We start from the raw sequence: 5,632 nt of genomic DNA, 5'->3' as shown, positions 1-5,632 counted from the left end.
ATGTGTCTAAGAAAGCTCAGCGAGAAATTTATAAGGCTGGTTCAAGCTAAGTGACAAATAACTGAAAAATTAAATGTAGCTTTATTTATTTTTAATGTAGCTTTAAATTTTTATGTTATTCTAAAATTTGAACAACTAATAGTCATGTGTGATTTTTCAAAGTTAAAATTTTGAAGAATTCTAATTTTAATACGAATATAGTGAAGTATTTTGATGGTAATGCAGATGCCTCATGTTTGAATTTCTAAAATAAGGATCTACAGGTACTTTACCTTTTGATAGAAATGTGGTTTAAATCGGTTATTTTTCAACAGGAATGCTTTTGGTATTTTGAAGGAATCATTCCTCCTCGTGCAGTACTGTCCATACATTGAAGAACATTTAGCATACTCAGCCTTTTTTTGTATTTTTTATATTCCTAAAAAATGTTGAATACCTGCTTATAACTGTTTGACCCAATACCACTGAGGCGGCTATTATTAAGTGTAAGTGAAGACCCATATGTATTTCGGATCTTCTGTTTTTAAAGGTAGTAAATCATAATTAAAACATTGCCGTCTAAATGCTAGTGTTGCTCCCCCTCCCGAGTTGGAGTGATAAAGAAAAAAATCCCTTCACATTTTCAGACGTACCTGGTTGGGAGTTGACTATCTCTGTATTACATAGTACTTTTGTTCTCTGTACCTGCGTATCAAATTTTACTTTCTGAACATAAGAGGGTTGCCGTGGCCTTCAGTAAATAAAGCATCTCTTTCTCTCATTTTAGAGTACACGCCTAGGTATCAGTGTTGGGGCGGGGGGGCGGGTTTCAGCCGGCTTGGTGCAGGCGCCTGTAGCTCTGTTCGCTGTTGTTCAGTCGCTGAATCGTGCCCGGCTCTTTGCGGCCCCATGGGCTGCAGCGTGCCAGGTCCCCTGTCCTCCACTGCTTCCTGGAGGGCTCTCACATTTGTGTCCATCGAGTCTCTGATGCTGTCTAACCATCCTATGAATCTCACAAACATTGTCTGACACTAGGAACAGTAACCACATCATGTGGAAGATGTAGTACTCAACCTGATCTTTCTTTTTTTTCTTGTAAGCAGCTTTATTGAAGTGTATTCTACGTATCTTAGAGTCCACCCGTTAGCAACTTTACCATCATTTGTGGTATAATCATCACCATAAACCACTTGTAGAACATTTTTATCACCCCAGAAGTATTTCTCATGCCCATTTATAATTAATCCCTGTTCATTCCCATACCTAGGCTCCACTAACCTACTTTATGTCTCAAAATTTGCACCTTTGGACATTTTATATAAGTGGAATCATCAATATGTGACCACTTCCTTCTTAAAAATTTCTCTGTGGCTTCTCTTTCGGACTGTTGTTACCCGTTTCAATCTTTTCCTCTATCGGGGGCTTGAATGTCATGGTTCTGTTCTCACTCAGACCAGGTGATTTCATTCCAACCTAAATGTAATGATTCCACATCTTCTTAGCAGCCTCAGCCTCCTTTCTGAGCTCCAGACACTTGTCGCTCACTCACTCCTCCCGCAGCTCAGCCACAGGCAGCTCAGCCTCACCGTCTCTGAAGCTGAGCGCAGGCCTGTGGATTTCACTTCTCAGTGGAGGCACCGCCACCCGCCCTGTTCCCCAGCCTGCAAAGCAGAACAGCCGTCATCCTTCATGCTTTCCCTCACTTCCACATCCAGTAAGTTACCGGCTCTGAAATCACCCTCTCAATGCCGCATGCGCTGAGTATAGTCCACCTGTTGAGGTAGTGTAAGTATGCCCTGTGGTTTGGGTCAAGAATCTGCAGAGATTCTACCCAAGATCAGACCTTAACCGGAAGTGTCGTCCTCATCCATTCAGATTCACAAGAATAAACCTAGCACACTTGTAGTAACAAGATTGTCTTTAACAAGTTTCAGAATTCTTTTTATCAACTTTAATTTTATTTTAATTTTTAAAGTTTTATTGTTAATAAAAGTTACACAATTTAAAAAAATCAGTGGATTCTATGATGTTTCTTAAGAAATGTAACAGTCTGTATTTCCCCTTACAATTCTTTTTAAATTAAGGTTAAAACAAAGATTCTTTTGGCTTTTCCCTTCCTACTCCCATATACCCGATGTAAAGTTTGCCATTTTCTGTAGAAGAATAATTGACAGTTTTCCCATAAAACAAAATTGGTACTCGCATAGCAAATTGAGTGTCTATTTACAGTGGTTTGACACAGGTAGAGGCAATTTCCTGTTTAGTAAGTAAACAGAGTAAAGGTTTATGACTTTACAAAAGAGTAACATTCCTTTTTATGCTTTTATTTAGCAGCAGATTTTAGTTGGATAAAGAGCATTTTAAGTTTTGTATAGAATTGACTTAGATTTTCAGGGCACTCAGATCACAAAGACCGAGTGAAATTTGTGAAGAACAGAGTGGAACATGGGATAGAATTAGAAATGAGTTGTTAGACTTCAGTAGAAGCTTACAAGAAATGTCTTTTCTAAGCAACTGGAAAGCAAGCTAAGGAAACGGGTTTTTCTTTCTGTCTAGAAGATGACTTTGCCATTACTTCCTCTTCCCTCTTGAATTATTTTTGTTTGTTGTTTTCGGGACATAATCATTTTTTGCCCTTAGTTCTCTCTCTCTCTCCCCCTCCATCCCTCTTCCAGATCTAATCCATTGGTGTTTATTTGTATGAAATTTTTTTCTTAGTCATTTCTGAAAGCTTCACATGCAGGATGTCCAGTTTCTCCTGAAGGAATTGGATTTACATAAATAATGGTGATGAGTTCCTTCAGAGGCATGCAGGGGACTCCAGAAATGTAATTCTTGATGCTCTTTCTCCATCCTTGCTGTTCCATCAAGTTCGTGGGGTCGCAAAGAGTCAGACATGACTGAATGACTTGCACCTCACACTTCACCACTAGCACCACCTGGGAAGCCCCAGTAGGACTAGGAAGGAACGAATTTCACAGTCTTACCTGCTTTACTCGCCGTGCAGAAAGAAAGCTAAATGTGAGAGAGAAGTTTTGAATTTTGTCATTAATGGAAACTGTAGCCTTAAGCCAGTACACAGATGTAAGATGCTTTTGTTGTGTCTGATCTTTTTCATGGCAATTAATTATGTAGGCTAGATCTACTTAATCTCAAATTCAAAGACGAAAGTGATTAGTCATCTTTGGTAAAAAAGAATCTGCTATTCATTTTTTTCTTTTTTTTTCCATGAGATTTTTAGAGAAGGTGTATAATTATATAGAATAAGCTATTGGTGAAACAGGGTAAAGGTTAAAGAGGTAACTTACGTTTTTAGGAATTTTTCTGATACTGTTTTTAACTGAGGTACTACCACCTCCAGGGGGGCAAGGAAGCAAAATAAAGCCGGAAACATTTAGGAACTTTTTTTTATTGAAGTATAGTTGGTTTACAGTTCTGTGTTAATTTCTTGTGTACAGCAAACTGATTCAGTTATATCTCTGTGTTTATATATATGTGTGTGTGTGTGTGTACTTTTATATATGCATGTATGTTTATATGTGTACACACACATTCTTTTTCATATTCTTTCCCACTGTGGTTTATCACAGGATGTTGGATATGGTTCTCTGTGCCATACAGTAGGACCTTGTTTATCCATTCTGTATGGAATCATTTGCATCTGCTAACCCCAAACTCCCCATCCATCCTCCCCCATCCGTCTCCCCTTGGCGACCACAGGCCTGTTCTCTCTGTCGGAGTCTGTTTCTGTTCTGTAGGCAAGGTCTTTGTCATACTTGGATCCCAGGTGTAGTGACGTCACAGGGTTCACTTAGTTTACTCTCTGGGTCCCCCGTGCTGCTGCAGACGGCATTCTTTCATTCTTCTTTACAGCTGAGTGGCTGTTCCTGGGCCGTGTCTTGGTGCATTCATCTATCGAAGGGCATTTAGGCTGTTTCCATGTTTTGGCTGTTGTGAACAGTGCTGCTGTGACCATAAGGGTGTATGTATCTTTTCGAATTATATTTTTGTCCAGTTATATGCCCAGGAGTGGGACTGCTGGATCATACAGCATCTCTGATTTTTGTTTTTTGGAGGAACTTCCATACTGTTTTCCACAGAGGCTACTCCGGCTTATATTCGCAGCAACAGTGTAGGAGGGAATACACCTTTTCTCCATAGTCTTTCCAGCATTTGTTATTTGGAAACCTTTTAATGATGGCCATTTTGACCGGTGTGAGGTGATAGCCCATTGTACTTTTGATTTGCATTTCTCTAATAATTAGTGACCTTGAGCATTTTGTGCCTTGTGCCTATTGGCTATTTGTATTTATTCTTTGGAGAAAATGTCTGTTTAGGTTTTCTGCCCATTTTTTGATTGGATTATTTGTTTTTTTTTGTTATTGAGTTGCATGAGCTGTCAGAGAAACTTAGGCATTTTTAATGCTCCCAAAATGAACTTATAAGAGATTGTTTTAAACTAGGGAAGTCAATTTTCAGCCTGTTTCTCTGTTTTGGAGGCAGGAACAAATTAGTGACCAGTCTAATAGGTTACTTGGTAAGTCATGGATGTTGAGGTCATTTGTTCAGTGTCAAGCCTTTTAGAAAGGCAATATTAATACCTTCACTTTCTTTTCAAACTTCATTAACTTGCTGTTAGTCCAAAACTATCCCATATTATTTTATGTTTTAAAATGTGTATTTGGTAATCTTGAGATAAAGTTTAAAAATTAAAATTCTGGCTAAAAGTTTTTAGTTAGTTTTTAATTGCTCAGTCATGTCTGACTCTTTGCGACCCCATGGACTGTAGCCTGCCAGGCTCCTCTGTCCATGGAATTCTCCAGGCAAGAATACTGGAGTGCATTGCCATTCTCTTCTCCAGGGAATCTTCCTGACCCAGGGATCGAACCCGGGTCTCCTTCATTGCAGGTAGATTCTTTACCGTCTGAACCACCAGGGAAAAGTTTTTAGTAAGTTAATTAGATGATATAGTCTAAGATATCTTCGGGTAAATTATGTACTAAATTAAAAAAAAAATAGGTCATGGGTCACATATTTGGCTTATGTATATGCTTCTGAATTCTTTATGTTAATGGCATAAGTAGCCACCACATTCATAATATTGTAAGATTCTTAACCAGACAAATGACTCAGAGTAGGTATAAAGGTGTGTACAGTACAGCTTACAGTTAAAGTATTCATTTTAAATATGTCTTAGAACGTTGCAGTTTGTGAATTTTATTTAGTACATATTACAGAGAAAAAGTTGGCTTAAAGCTCAACATTCAGAAAACTAAGATCATGGCATCTGGTCCCATCACTTCATGGGAAATAGATGGGGAAACAGTGTCAGACTTTATTTCTGGGGGCTCCAAAATCACCACAGATGGTGATTGCAGCCATGAAATTAAAAGATGCTTACTCCTTGGAAGGAAAGTTATGACCAACCTAGATAGCATATTCAAAAGCAGAGACATTACTTTGCCAACAAAGGTCCATCTGGTCAAGGCTATGGTTTTTCCAGTAGTCATGTATGGATGTGAGAGTTGGACTGTGAAGAAAGCTGAGCGCCGAAGAATTGATGCTTTTGAACTGTGGTGTTGGAGAAGACTCTTGAGAGTCCCTTGGACTGCAAGGAGATCCAACCAGTCCATTCTGAAGGAGATCAGTCCTG

Source organism: Bison bison, unplaced genomic scaffold (assembly GCF_000754665.1).
Source record: "Bison bison bison isolate TAMUID 2011002044 unplaced genomic scaffold, Bison_UMD1.0 scf7180017864295, whole genome shotgun sequence".
NCBI classification, from domain to species: domain Eukaryota; kingdom Metazoa; phylum Chordata; class Mammalia; order Artiodactyla; family Bovidae; genus Bison; species Bison bison.
Note: the sequence above shows the minus strand (reverse complement) of the source record.